This window comes from Chlamydotis macqueenii, chromosome 2 (genome assembly GCF_036417535.1).
Source record: "Chlamydotis macqueenii isolate bChlMac1 chromosome 2, bChlMac1.mat, whole genome shotgun sequence".
NCBI lineage: Eukaryota > Metazoa > Chordata > Aves > Otidiformes > Otididae > Chlamydotis > Chlamydotis macqueenii.
In genome coordinates, this window is record NC_141557.1 from 62,938,375 (window position 1) to 62,953,292 (window position 14,918).

The 14,918-nt window shown below is 43.4% G+C and overlaps 1 protein-coding gene across 2 annotated transcripts in view; it reads right to left on the bottom strand.

The window, feature by feature from the left end:
- The window catches only part of KCNG2 (potassium voltage-gated channel modifier subfamily G member 2), a 65,146-nt gene extending 52,027 nt beyond the window's left edge, over window positions 1-13,119 (bottom strand). The window contains exon 1 of one of the 2 annotated variants that reach the window (XM_086743126.1): window positions 13,046-13,119. The gene's annotated coding sequence lies outside the window, so the exon portion shown is untranslated. Of the gene's footprint in view, window positions 1-12,827; window positions 12,965-13,045 lie in introns of those variants that run through there. The other variant, XM_086743127.1, reaches the window with a different exon arrangement.
- Between the last annotated feature and the right edge of the window lie 1,799 nt (window positions 13,120-14,918).

Consider the following 14,918-nt stretch of genomic DNA (forward strand, 5'->3'; position numbering starts at 1 on the left):
ATGTGCAACTTGCCAGAACAAACACAACTTCTCCTCTCTTGCTGCTAAGCTCCAGTCTCCTCCTACCTGTGCTTCCCCTCCCAGCCTGCAGATCTTTCAGAGCAGGAGGAAGAAGGTTATTTGAAGTATCAGCCTGCAGATGTCTCAAAGATGTGTCCACGATCAAGCAAAGATTTTCCTTTGATTTTGACCAGATCAGGAATGGATTAAAGTAAATGGACTTTTTTTCCCCCCCATGATTCTTTCTTCTCCATTTAGTTACTTCTGAAATGCCTTCCAAGTGTTTTCTCAAGGTTTGGCCTAAAATCTTGGTATGCTGCCTCCTAAAATTCTCCTCCAACATATGTTATTTCCCTTGAAGTTGATAGTGTCTTTCCACTTTGGAAAAAACTTCAGCCAGAGAAACCATGAGATTCTCTATTTCCAGACCAAATCCGTTCAGTTATCAAAGAAAGAATTAGGTCTTCTACAAGATTAAGTAAGGGCACCCACAGAGAAAGCTGATCCACTAAATAAGGAGGTGCCATTTTGCACAGCGTCTTTTCAGAGCCGAACTGCCAGATGCTGCTGTTTACCCCTCCTTCCCTCACATCTTCTCTGGAGGAAATCAGCTCTGTGTACTTTCAATCCATTAGCTAACTCTTCCCCAAAGTCGTGTGTGCTTTACAACCAGTATCTATTGCAGGCTAAGGTCTTCTCACCCCACTCCAAAGTGCTGAAATATGTTTTCAGTGCTTTAGGTACCCTTGAAAGGAGCAGATGCATCTTTTCCACACACGTTGCACCCAGTGATGCAACGAGGACACAGGCTCCTCCGAGGGTCCGTGGCAGGCTGAGTGACAGACACAAAGCAGCTGATGGGGAGAAGTGACAGTTCCTCGCTCTGCGTGTGACACGGTCTTTTTGTTTCCAATTCTTTGTGAGTAGCACATGAGGTTGAGGAGGTGGACGGAAGCCAGGGTGTTGTTCTGATTCCCTTGCACTGCATCAAGGGAGCAGGGGAGAGAGGCAGTGAGAGAAGAGCTAAAGCTCTGCTAGGCCCTGCCTAAATCTATTCCTGTAATATGTGTTATAAAACAACAGCTTCACTAAGTGTCATCAAGGCTGAGCAGTACCTTCTGTGTAAAGACTGACTCTTCAAAGTGCTCTACAACACCAATGCCCATAAGGAGTCCGGACTCTCTACTGCAGTAATACTCAAAGCTCTTATAGTTTGGTCCCTATCTTCTGTAGCCACACATGCACCCAACCACTAGCTTCTCAGCCCTTCCCAGATGCAATAAACCTATTGCCCTCCCAAAACTTTGACACGGAAGCTCCAGTCAAGACCTCCCTCTTGCAACCTCATCTAAGCTTCCACTCCTACCAGGTCCTGCATGTCAGGTCACAGAAGGCAGTCCTAACACCACGTCCCTGTCCTGTGTGTCTTGTCTGCCTCTCCAAAGGGACTTCAGCATCACTTTGCGCACATCTTGCCTCCACAAAGCTCCAAGGGACTTGCCTCTCTCTCTCTCTCAAATCCTTGTCTGCCACTGCACTCGAGAAAATAATAATAATAATAAAAAGGATGCAAGTCAGGAATCAGGTCTCATATTTCATAGAATCATAAAATCTTTAAGGTTGGAAAGGACCTCCAAGATCATCAACCTAACACCACCATGTCCACTAAACCATGTCCATTTCTTCCTTCTCTTCCCCCAAGAAGCAGAGAGGCTGATGGTCCTATGGCAGCAGCCATAACTGTATCAGAGTGAGTAAGTCCAACTGCAAGAAAGAAAGCAGAAACTGCAAGGAAGAAAGTCTGACACACAAACACACATTTAATTAACGAGCTTTGTCTCATTTTCTGTTAAAAATGTTTTGTTCCCTTTAGGGCTATGGATTTAACAACCTCTACTGCTACCATGTTGTTTGTCTCAGAGACACTTTAAGGCATCTCAGAACACAGTGTGAAAATGAGGGTAGGAAATAAAAACTGATAAATGAAACTGCTTTTACATAATTACAAAAACCTAACCATAACTGTACTAATACCGTACTTATTGCTGTGCTGTTGAGAACCCCCTGGTCCAGCAGAAATGTAACACGGGTGAGTAAGCAACATAAAAGTGTTTTTAAATCCATCCTCGGATCCCTGGAAACCCACAGGTTGTTTCCTGGCACTCCAACACTTACCAGTTGGCTCAGATAAAATTACGGAAGTGGCAGAGGGACACCCCTTTCATTATCACATTCATTCATTGCATTTCATCCTCACTCTCACTGTATGAGATGTTAAACTACATACAACCACCAGTACAGGGCACAGTATCATGCTCCCTCTCACCTTTGCCCTCTCAATTCAACCCCAAGAGTTTCCAGCATGGGTGGCACAGCTTCAGCATAGGAGCTGAAGGGAACGCTCAGCCAGAGCACTGCACAAAATCTGGCCATATCCTGAATCTACGCTAAAGATATCTAGATGCCTGTTTTCCTGTCTGTTCTCACTTTTCCGTTCTCTGGTTTCCAGAGAATGGAAGCTCCACTGTGCAGGCTGCAGAAAAGCTTTGGGTCACACTACACAACTCTTGAGTAACTGGGGAGCAGGACGGGAGGGCGTTACAGAATGGATCTATTCAGGGACTCATCTGTAGCACATGCACATGGTGTGGTCAGCACAGAAAGCAAACTTGGGACTTTGGAGTTCATTCAGAAAGCTGACGTCAGGCATTGCTGAGCCTAACTTGTAAGGACCTACACCTTTTTTTCCAGGGGCAGCTCTACAAACATGGAGCTGACGACTGTGAAGCCGCTTCAGGTGGCTCTTGGAGATACCCACTCATGAGGATAAGAGGTAAGTGAATGCACAAAATGAAGGGAAATGCTTACAACAACAGAGGACAGAAAATAATGCCAGATGTTTGGATAAACAGCCTGAACACTGTTGTTCTACTTTGACCTGGTACAATTTTAAGTCAAAATACTAATCTGTGCAATTTCACAGTAACTTATTATCAGTGAAAGTGGATCATTATGCTTATATTGTGACTATTTGAATGCATTTAATGGTCAGCTGAAATGCCAGCAATGAATGGCTCAAAGTCAGACCACCTCTACTAGCTTTCATAAATGGAAATAGGATGGAAAAATCAGTGGCCAATACAACAAAATTCAGCAGAAGGTTCAAGAAACCTCATAATGTAGGATCATGACATATCCTGCTTTTAGGAGCAGTTTGCTCCTAAACCCAAACACTGCATTTTCATTTATATTCTGAAAATAAGGGGTCCGATTTCTTGTATACCTTTCTATGCTATTTAATATAACTGCAGCTGTGTCTCTTGCTTCATTATTTTGCACTGAAATCTCCAGTGATGCATAGAATAACTTAAAAATTCTAGAGTAGGATCTTTCTGTGCTATAATTATTTTTTTTCTTTTTTTTTTCTTTTTAATAATGGTCCACTTTTGAGAATGCCAAGAGTGGTATAAACTGACATACTCCAGTGGATTCTCAAGATTCATGGAAAAAGATAATTAAGAAAATATTTCTCTCTGTTAGGATTGCAAATTATTTCTGTGAATTCCTCCGAGATCTGTACTCTGTCTCCTCAACAGTTCTTCCTGCAATTGAGGCTGGTTGAGCTAAGGAAGGTACGCAGGCAATAACTAGGTTATTGAGAAGGAAGGCACTATCAAAATCCCGTTAAGTAGGTCATTATGGGCCTCATATAGCTCATGTGACAAAGTTCAAGGCAAGGACTGCAGTGTACGATGCCAGGACCCTGCAGAGATGTCTGAAGTGTTGGTGCTGAAGAGTACTGGCAAGATAGATGAAATCTATCCTGTCTAAGCTACTGCTAACACCATGAAGGCCAGGATGGTGGTAACTGTCTTCTTTCTTTCTTCCAGGGAGATGCAATCATTGTTTAAACAGGTATTAATCTGCACAGCTCACCAACTGCACATGCCACCATTGAGCCTACCAGTTATCTCACTCCTTGTGCTTGTTCGCCTTCCACAATAAACAGTACCCTTAACTTACCGTTATAATTGGTTAATTTACCCATACTTCCAGGGGTAAAAGAAGAACAAATACACACTGTCCTTTTTGCAAGGATATTCAAGCAGGAATAATCAAAACAAAGGATGCCAAGGAAGCAAAAAGTGAGGGAAGAAAATCACATCACCAACTGTCTTTGATCTTTAGATCATGCTTGAAAATCTTCTCAATCAAGAAGGAGGCAAGAAAAGCCCAGGGAAATGCTGACTCCGAAGGCTTCAGAAAAGAATCATGCTGCTGCCATCATACATGACAAACCTTCACGTGACCTTGGTTTTTTTTTTTTACACTGATACATGCATATAGCAATGTGCCCCCTTTCTAAAACTTTTTAATAGCATCTCAATTAATCTGGTTCATTAAAACATATTGAAGTATGAGTCTTGGATCATACACCGGTCTTCTCTCACTTAAGCTAAAGGTGGATCCCTTCAACTGGGTAATAAATTAATTCTAGACAATCTTAAAAAAAAAAAAAAAGAAAAAAAGTCCAGCATTTAGAATTGTAGTAGGTTGTTGCATAAAGGGCCATGTTTGATATGAAACAAAAAAGCATCTTTCTGAGAAGCATGCACATACACATGTACAGCATTTGAACAGGTGTTATTTGTCAGTTTACCACAGACGTGATCAGAGCTTACAGAGAAACACAACAGCTATTAAAAATGATTCACCACACTTATTAACATGACAAAGCATACAAACTGTGAACTAGTAATCAGAATGTATGATATTTGATAAATAAAAGGTTATTAAATGTTCTGTAAGGACCCACTCTTGAAACCCCTTACTTACATGAGTCCATCAGCTTCAGAAAACCAATATATGCAGTATGATTGCGTGAATAAGAATTACTCATATAGAATCACAGAATAGTTAGGGTTGGAAGGGACCTTTAAGAGTCACATAGTCCAGCCCCCCTACAGGGTAAAGTCTGGCAGGATTAGGCACTTAATATAAGCTCTTTTCACAATTTTTTATCTTGAAGTTAGGAAAGAAGTAAAATCAGAAGTTTTTACTCTTGCTTAGCCCAAGGCCAATGTATTATTAATCTATAACTGGGGGTTTGAACTCCAGACCACACCTCAAGTACAAAGAAATACAAGAACAAGCATCTAGGACGGAGATGTGCTCTCATTTATACCAAAGCAGATCCGGACAGGCTCCTTTGATTCACCCCTGCATAGCCAGGAAGAACATTCCTCTGCCACCTATCCAAAAACTGCTCCCACTGCAGAGCCCCTAACAGGAGCCTGCAGAACAAATCCCAGTCCTTCCACAGCCAGAGGAAGCCTTCACAGCATGAAGCCTCATAAAAACACCAGGGGAGGCTGAACTCAGAGTACAGGTTTTAAGGAAACACTAAATTTAATACTAAACCGAGAAATATTTTAGTGACATTTACATTGAAGAATATACATACAAAAGGGAAGATTTGCAATTTACAATTACCAAATGCAGGGACTTTCAAAAGCGTGGAGGTTATGCTGCTTCTGCTCTCTGCAGATAAAGAAAAAGGTTGTGCACTGTGCATTTCCAAGCCCCAAAGGATCCAACCTTTTGTTTCTAAATCAGCTGGTTTAAAACAGAGCCTTATACCTGCTTCAAGACTACTTCAACTTGTCGTGAAAAGACGTCTATGGATCAGCTTCCCTTATCCATATATATTTTAAAGGTTTTCACAGTTTTTAGAGTCATACTCAGAAAAGTCCTTCCTGAAACACCTTTGATGACTTTACAGACATCCAGTAACATTAAAAACTAGAGCTCAAAGGCAAACCTGAACAAATTACCTTGAAAACCATAGAGAGACAAGAATACTGCAAGAAAATCATTCTAGGTACAGAACCTATAGCAAATTAACTGTATCTGAACTGGAACTGGTATGACTGGAGTTGTTCCTGCCTTATGGTAGGCTGAAGAGCACAGATGTCCCTAAGGCACTGAGGTACCATGACTTTCCCTTAATCAATGAACACAACTTCAGCTAAATGACAAGCTGGAAAAGATATATAAAACTTAGCTGGGAACTAAGACTGAATATATTAACGTGGGTACTGCCACAGGATCTGTCTCCGCGATAAAATGTAACAGGGTCAAGACTTCACTGTGTGCTTCTGGGTATTGAAAGACATCATATAAATGATGTCCTTCAAAGTAAGCACACCCGTACACATCAATAGAAACCACAAACAAGCCTCTTGCGGCTTCACTGATTGCTTAGGTCTGGCAGGTAAGACTGGTCATTATTCTGAGCATGGGAGTAAGCTCAGAAATAGCTCAACGTGTGTTATTGTGAACAAGTTTAACAGCTCAGCTGAACAACGTCTTGCAGCCTGAAAAGATAGCAAAAGGTCCAGTAACGGTAACAAAGCGGTACTAGCCTATCTGTGGAGACACATAGCAAGTTTCTGCCACCAAAATGTAACTGCAGATTCACTAGAAAAAAAAAATAGAAGAGGAAAGGAAGGATGAAATAAGGAAAGATGGTATCAATCTTTATGGTCTATCATAATCTTGATTAACAAGAAGCACGTTACAGTGATCTCCAAAAGCAATCATTTCTGATGTCAGAATTAGAAACTAAAATTTCTGAGGATGTGTTCCACATCCTAGGAAATATCTCCTTTTAAAAGTATTTCCTCCTTAACTCAATAACACTATCAAAGGCAGTCTGTGAGGAAAGAGAATTCATTCTTGAGAGCCAACTAAAAATTTCATCCTGGCAGGTCAGAATAAAGTAGAATCCTAACCCATTCAGACTTTAGCCTTGGAATAATATTTGAAAAGCTCTAAGCTAAAGAGACTTGGGTTTCACTCAGAGTTTTGTTAAATGAATTTGTATTGTGACTGCAGAGTCTCCATAGAAGCTTTGGCTTCCTGGCTTTACCAGGAGAAAAAAACTGCACAGATAATCTGAAGGAACAACTGTTTCTCCTGCTGTCCATCACATTCTGTTCAGCATGGAGTATCTAGGATTCCTGCACTTCACTCCAAGAAGTTCAAAAACCTCTCGTCTTCCCTCGAACTTAGTCTACCCTTTATCCTATTATTCTGACCATTCAATGACTTCCAGTGTTCACAAGGCACTTTCTTCCCAGCAATTCCTTCCACCTCATTTCCAAAGCATGAAAAATCCATCCATCAGCATGACAACCAACTTCAGATAGCGGGCTGGGCTCCTGGCAGACATTGCCTCACACCATCCATGCAAGCAACATGACCTCATCTCAATCATGGGGATCACCTATCATTTCCCTCAGTAATCTACATCACTTGTGTGGTTAAACCAGCAGGTTCCTGTTGTTGTTGATGCTGAATATGATGTTCTTATATTGTTGTTCACCTAATTCAGTATCACTTCAGCTGTAACCAAATTGAGTTTAGCTGTGAACTAAATCATTCCAACTCAGGCCAGTAGCAGCACAGTAATCCCAAACCCACCTGAACCAGCAGCAGTATAAGGTACAGAAACCAGGGCTCATGATCCATGTGCTGCTGAGCCCCATGGCAAGGGAGGGACTGAAGGGGAGGAGGAGGAGGCGGAAGACAGAGACTGAGATAGATGCAAATTGTCACACCTTCAAAGTTACCACAGTAGCAGATCTGCCCTATGAGATACCTGTTCTCAGTCGACCCAGTAACAAAGCAGTATTTTACTTGATTCAAAGCTGGTTTGATGTGAAAAGATTTAAAAGCAATAGTTTAGGTCCAGTTCTAAGTGGAAAAATTAAAAAGTGGGTGGAAATGCGGATCCAGTTCCATTCAACACCTTGGACAGATAAAATCCCAAAGTCTCAGAAATGAACCAGGCTTGAAGAAGTTAGGTATATTTTTCAGAGGTACAAGGCTTGGCACAAAAAATTATTCTCACAGCTGTGCCAAATCCCTGGAGGACAGATTATCCTAAATCTGACTGGTTTACTTCTCCTCCCTTTTCCTTCATCTGTCCAGTCTCTCCTCAAACATTTTAAAATTGCAGAAGTCTTGTAATTCAGACAGTGTGGTAAATATGCATAAAATGACGACATGTGTGAGGAATTTGCTTCACAGCTGACACATCATGTCTGCTTTACTGTACATCTGAGAAACCTCATTTTCAGCTCATTCCAATAATGTGTCTGACTAGAAACATTAAAAAAAAATAAAATCACAGGATGGTAAGAGATACACACATTCAGAAAGGATCTTCTCAGAAAATAAACACGTTTATCATTCCTCTCCAAAGTTCTCGGGGGACCATGCTCAAATCCCAGGTGTGTCAAGCAAAGCCAACATAGTGGTGGACTTGGTAGTGTTAGGTTAACAGTTGGACTCGATGACCTTAAGGGTCTTTTTCAGTCTAAATGATTCTATGATTCTACTATGCGTCAGCAGACCTTTCCACCTGCAGCACAATGGAGTTCAGACAGAGAAGGGCATCACCAGCAAGCCCACAGCTGTTCCCACAAAGCTCCCATTCACTGAAGGAATGAGCAGTGGACATCCTAACACAAGACAACCCTACACACAGACAATGCCAAATCTTACCTGTTATTCCCTCCCCGGTTGATATCTGCCTATTTATTCTGCTAATGGAGCCATTTATAGAAGACTGATACAAATGGTTTCAACTCAATTGTCAAAAAACCCCACACCATTAATATTTACAAAGTGTTTCTTGTAGGTACCATCTCAGTCTAAACACTATTTGCTTATTCAAGAAACACAAAGCTGTGAAAAAGAAGACAAGAATAATCTCCATAATCACCAGCGTGTGTAATTCTTCATCTTTTGAAACAGCACTGAAAGGATGAGTTTGTAATGTCTTATTTTTGTTTCATTTCAGTTGCTTTAATATTCCTAGAATCTTGAGTACAACATTTTTCCTTTTAAATGCTCATGTTCTTTCCCATTTGTCTAACATTGATTTACCTCCTGCCAGGTGCGTAGAACTCTTAATTTAACATGCTGGATCAACTTGTTAATTTAACAAGTTGGATCCCTTGTTTTCAACAAATTTCATGAGTGCTACCAAGAGAGCTCAGAAAACGAAAGACACTAGTTAACCAAGTAGCAAAGAGCATGGAGAACCATTATTTGTGTAGATATCCTGTAAACATAGTGGCTTTACATTTATTTTTACCAATAGCTGGCATCACAGTTAAGAGTCTTAATTATCCTTATTTTTAATGTAGCTATTTAGAATCCTGAAAGACAATGAAAAAGAGATCATTTGGGACCTTTTCTACTCAGCAGTAGGAACACATTAAAGTGACTTGATTCAATTACAGTAACTTGAACTCTTCCTGTAGTTATCTGTTATTGGAAAAAATACCACAAACCTCTTTCAGATTTTATCACCAAATGGTTGTGAAATGGCAGATTTGTTGCTATAACCTGAATAACTACCAGAGATGTCAGTTCATGTTAAGAAGCTGGGAGACAGTATACATCTCATCTTCTTCCAGGGTGAAAAAAACATAATGAGATTTTAAATATTTAATAAAACGAATAACGCTCCAGAAACTGTTCTTCAGTGGAATACATGCACCTAAGGTTAGTGGAAGTTTTAAAATATAAAGCACTCATCCCAAAGCACATCAGCTTTTAGTAAGACATCACAGATGATTTCTGAGTTGGTAAGGGCAGAAGGACAGTATGAAGAAGGAAGAGGCACTCTAGCCCCTCTCTCATCCAGAGTAACACCGGACCATCTGCCATTCCGCTGGGAAGTCAGGGGAAAGCCACTCCTCTAGCATCAGCCAGTACGACCAGCACCAGAGTCTTAAAAAAAGTTACTTTTAAATTCTGCTTACCATTTAACTACACTGCACAGAATCTTAATTTGCCTTAAAATCTTAGTCCCATTGAAAAAGACAAAAGCAAGGAGCAATGAAAAGGTCTTCCACAGGCAAGATGCTACACAAGAGGCACAGAAGCAAACAAGAGTCTGACCTTCTGTATGGCTAAAAGGCCTTATGAAATGGGACACGGGTTCAGGGGCGATGCAGAAGAAGAATACACCAGGAAAGCAATACAAAGTAACCTGAAGCTGTCGGGCTTGATTAATAGGTATGTAAAAATGCCTGACCAATGCAAACAAAGCATTAAGGTCCATTGATTATAAAAGGTGTCATAATCAATCTGATGAAGACATTAATCCGAGTAGGGAAACATGCAAGTCACATAACTCAAAACTGATGTCTTAATTAAGCAAACAAGCTACTTGATGCAACATAAGGCACACCAAATATTTAAAGAGGTACCTGGCCAGAGCTGATATGGCTTCTTCATTTTTTAGTAGAGCTACAAAAAATTTGAAAAGAAATCATCTCAATCCTTATGATTATATACATCTGATAAAGTTTTTTAATCGCCTACTGAGACCCAGCTGTGTCACAAATGTAAAACTCCAGTCCTTGACTGCTTATGTCATTTTTAAAATAGGAGAAAGGCTCCTCAATCACTTAGCCCTTCAGAGAACGTTTAAGAGTTTTCACTACTCCCAGTTTTCCATTTCTTCCCTTAATATAATTCAAGTTGAACATTTATTTTTATCATCTGTTCAGTCTTAAAATGCTGCTTCTCTTTCTGCCTTGCAAACGATTTGAGGACACAGTGATCACATCCAGTTCGATCTTTCCAACGATTGCTCAAACAAGCAATCAAATAGCTGTCTACATGCAAGTTCACAAGCTAGAAGCTATGCCGAGCACTCAGAAGACAGCACTCTGGAGTAACTCACCATCTGGGTACTCTTACCCTGCACCAGCAGTGCCTGTGCATGATGTTAGCAGAGGTTAGCTACTGCACTGTCAGTTCCCACCAGCTTTTCTGGCTCTAGCTTCTCCAATTAGACAGGTCTTGTGCTACAGAAGTACAAGGCTTTCCACAGCGTATAAAAATCCATCCAACACCAGCTTGATTACTGATCCTGTCTGACTGCAGACAGTACTGGGTTCAGTGCAAGGCACAGTCTGATTACCTGGGAGCAATTTCTTAGACTGTCCTGAAATCGTAGTCAGGCATTTAAAAGGATTTCTCCCAGAATCAAACACAAGGACGACAAAGAAAAGGGAAAGATGAGAAGCATCCAAAGACCATCACAATCCTGCCTAAGTCTCGTGTTCAGCGAAGAAATGCAACTCTTCTCTCATCTGTTTTATCAAGATGGAGCTGCTAAAAGGGAAAAAAAAAAAAAAAAAAAAAAAAAAAAAAGAACTCATACATTTTAGGGCTTCAGAACTGAAGCCACCTAAACAAAGCAGGGCTTTATTAACTGGGACACCACGAAGAGTTATTCATACACAGGGCTGTATCATATTTAAAAGCTGAGCCGAAACTTTCCTTTGTGTGCTATGTTAAAATCATTCCATAATTAAGCCTAAAGAGACGATAGACACTTATTGACAGTTAATGGCAGTGCTCCCACGATGTATTATTAGGCACAAGACCAGAGGCACAAGGCCAAGTGATGTTAATCTCCTAGTGAATCCAGTAGTGTCTCAGATATATAGTGCCTGAAAATAGCCGGTGATATTGCTAATATTTTTTTAAAAAGGCAGAAGTCCTGGATTTTCACAGAAACTGATACACTGATTAATCCACCAAAATAAAAGTGTCATGGAAAAAAAAAAACTGAGATAATTTGCCTAGCTTTTAACCCCATTTCCCCACGTAAGGAGTGATGTATAAAAAACCCAACTACCCTCCTTTGCCTTACCTCATGTTTTACTTTAGCAGTGTCAAATCTGATCTTTCACGCTTGGCTAGAAACCTTTCCAAAACAAGTGGGAACACCTATCGGCTTTTACCCAAGGGAAAGGAAGTGCTGAATATTCAATCATAGGTTTCCTTCCAAATGCTCTGCTTGTTTGTTTTAGGGAAGCCTTAAGAAAAGCAAATAAAAGAGGTTTGAAATCCTCCGAGCAAAGCTGACTTCCTTCTCTGAAGGTCATCCTGAAGTCATTTCAGAACCACGGAAACAACCGTGGGGGACATGAGCAAACTCAAAAGACACCCTTCCTTCTGAAATAACTTTGGTGCTGCAGGCTGAACTAAAAACACATCTTCAGGTGGAGGTTTGCCACTTTTTATGGACCCAGCCAGTCCTCCTCCAGGGAGAAAGATGCAGTAAGAAGTTCTTTTTGCTAAAGTAACTCCAGCACAAGCACTGCCCAGAAAGGACAGTTTGCCTCTTCAGAAAGACTCTGCTAAAAGCGATCAGGGTCGTCAAGAGTCTTGGGGACAAGAACCTTCTTCCTCGGGACAAACCTTAACCCCTGTTCTCAGAGCCAGTGCTGAAGCTGGTGTATAAGAACCGTACAGTGTGGTAGTGGATCAAGACAGACCCCTGATATTCCTTCACGATTTGTGGTCCGATCTTACTGAGCATATGCACTCTAATTTTTAGTAATGCATTTAGCAAACATTAACTATGACTGACATGCATATTGAGAGCAAATTTTGCTTAGGATCCACACCGAAATCCATAATCACGTTAGCCATACATATTATTTCGCAGATGTTGCAACCTGACTAAAGATTTAATTTTGTGTAAAGCTGGAGGAAGACCCGAGAACCCAGCGGGAACCTGCCTAAGCAAAACTACAGGATTTGGGGCTCCCGTGCTGTTACATGCCAGCATGAAATCATGAGCTCAGCACCCCCTGTTCTCTGTAACTAAGCCGAAACGTCACCCTAAAAAACCGAGCGAGGCAGCAAACAAAAAGAGTGCTCCCGAGCGGCGCAGGCAGGGGCGGGCGCTACGCCCCCTCCGCACCCCCCGCCACCGGACCCCTTACCTTCGGCTGCCGCGGGCGGAGGGGCTGCGGGGCCCGGGCGGAAAGGGGCGGCCGCCCTTCGCCCCCCGCACGGCCCGGGGCGCGGAGGGGACCCGGCGAGTTGGCGGCCGGTGCCGCCGGCGACCGGCGAAGTTGCCACCACCCAGAGCGGGCGTGCGGCGCAGGCACCGGCACCGGCGCAGCACCCCCCGCCGCCCGGCCCGCAACCCCTCACTCACCTCAGGCGTTGCCTCCTCTCCGCCGGGAGCGGGGAAAGCACCGGCTTGCGCCCCGCTCCATCCCGGCTGCCCAGCCCGACTCGGTCCCGCCGCCGCTGCCAGGCCCAGCGCCGGCCGCCCAGCGCCGCCTGCCGCCGGGGGCAGGGGGCTGGGGGCGGCCCTACCCTGCGCGGTGCTGGAGCTGCCGGGGGGCAGCCGCCTCTTTCGGGGCCAGCTCCCGCCGGGCGGCGGTGTGCACGCAGCGGGGCACCGGGGAGGTAACGACCTCCATAACGTTATTAACGTATCTAACAACCCCCCCGCGCCTCCGCGGGGCAGCGTGCACCATGGCGCCCCGGGGCCAGCGGCCCCCTCCCGCAAGCAGCCGGCGTGAGTTGCCCCTCAAAAGCGAAGTCCGAGCCGTAATTTTAAGGCACTTTCACACAGCGAACGCGCTCTCCCGGTCGATGGGCTTGTCCCAGCCGCGCTGTCGGTCCCCGGCAAGCGTACCCGTCCAAAATCCGGCTCAGGGCGGCAGCCGCAGCCTGGCTCCGGCCGGGGCGAGCGCTTCTACCCGGTTTCTGCCGAACTCCAGCGCGGCTGCAGCCCGGCCGGGGGGCGCATCGGGACGCCGTGCCCGACAGCCCCGCCGCCGGTGTGAGGTGGGGATTTCGCCCGGACGCGAGTGGGGTTTGCGTGTGCCGGAGCCTGCCGGGGCCCCGTCGGCGGGCACCGTGGGGAGCCCACGGCCCGTTCCCTGCCAGGTGTCTCCGATCTGCGAGCGGGCACCTGGGAAAAAGTGAAGCCTTTGGATGCTGGCGTGTGCTCAGGGCCTGCCCGCACAGGTAACTTCCATGGTTTTAATAACGAGGATGTCTTGCTGGGCTTCCCCGCCCACTGCCACCCGGGGTACTACATCAAGTTACAACTTAATTGCAAAGACTGAAATAAATAAATTTTCTCTGGTGTCTCCTTTATCTCTTACCACTTTCTTCAAAATGCTTGTGGCTAGTATCTGGTTCCAGGCTTTTGTTAGTCTCTACATAGAATCATAGAATGGTTTGGGTTGGAACGGACCTTCAAAAGTCATCTAGTCCAACCCCCCTGCAAGGAGCAGGGACATCTTCACCCAGATCAAGTTGCTCAGACCCCCATCCAACCGGGCCTTGAATGTATTTACTATATATTCTGGCATTCATTCCATTTAAAAAAAATACATTTCATTTCCCCTTTTTGGGGAAACTTCTGGCATCTGTCATGATTTTTGCCTTTTAAGACTGAAGCAAAGATTAGGTACATATTAGTTAGTGTCTTTTCTCAGTTAGTGGATCAGCTGCAGGAATATCTCAAGTCAAGCTTGATAAGCACTGCCAATCCCAGGCAGCCCCTTGTCTCTGCAAGGAGCCAACTCTGCACGTCTCAGAGAAAGCAGCATGTAGTTTTGTTGATACTGTCTGTAGATATTGGGGAGGGTTTCTTTGTATGTACCTACACATCTCATGCTTTTACTGATTATTGCTTACATTCACTACAAAATCTGTCAAATTTCAAGGGAACACTTCATTGCTCTTGAACTGTTTGATTTTCAAGATAACATTGAAGAAGTAATTGTCAATTTAAATATATTGCCTTCTAATTTCATTTAATATTCTGTTCTTCTTGCATTATGAAAAGAAAACAAACAGGACCACCCATTCAACCTTGCTTATGTCCTTCTCAGCTCTGTCTTGGCACTGCTTCTTGCCTGCTCTCCGTGAATCACTCCCCTCAGCTCTCCCACTAAAGTCTGTGGAAGTGAGACACGCATCCTGTCTCACCCGACCTTGTTTTTACCAATACTAAAGAACTATTTGAAACCACTTGCCTTTCTTGTACAGCAAGATCTTTTTATTTT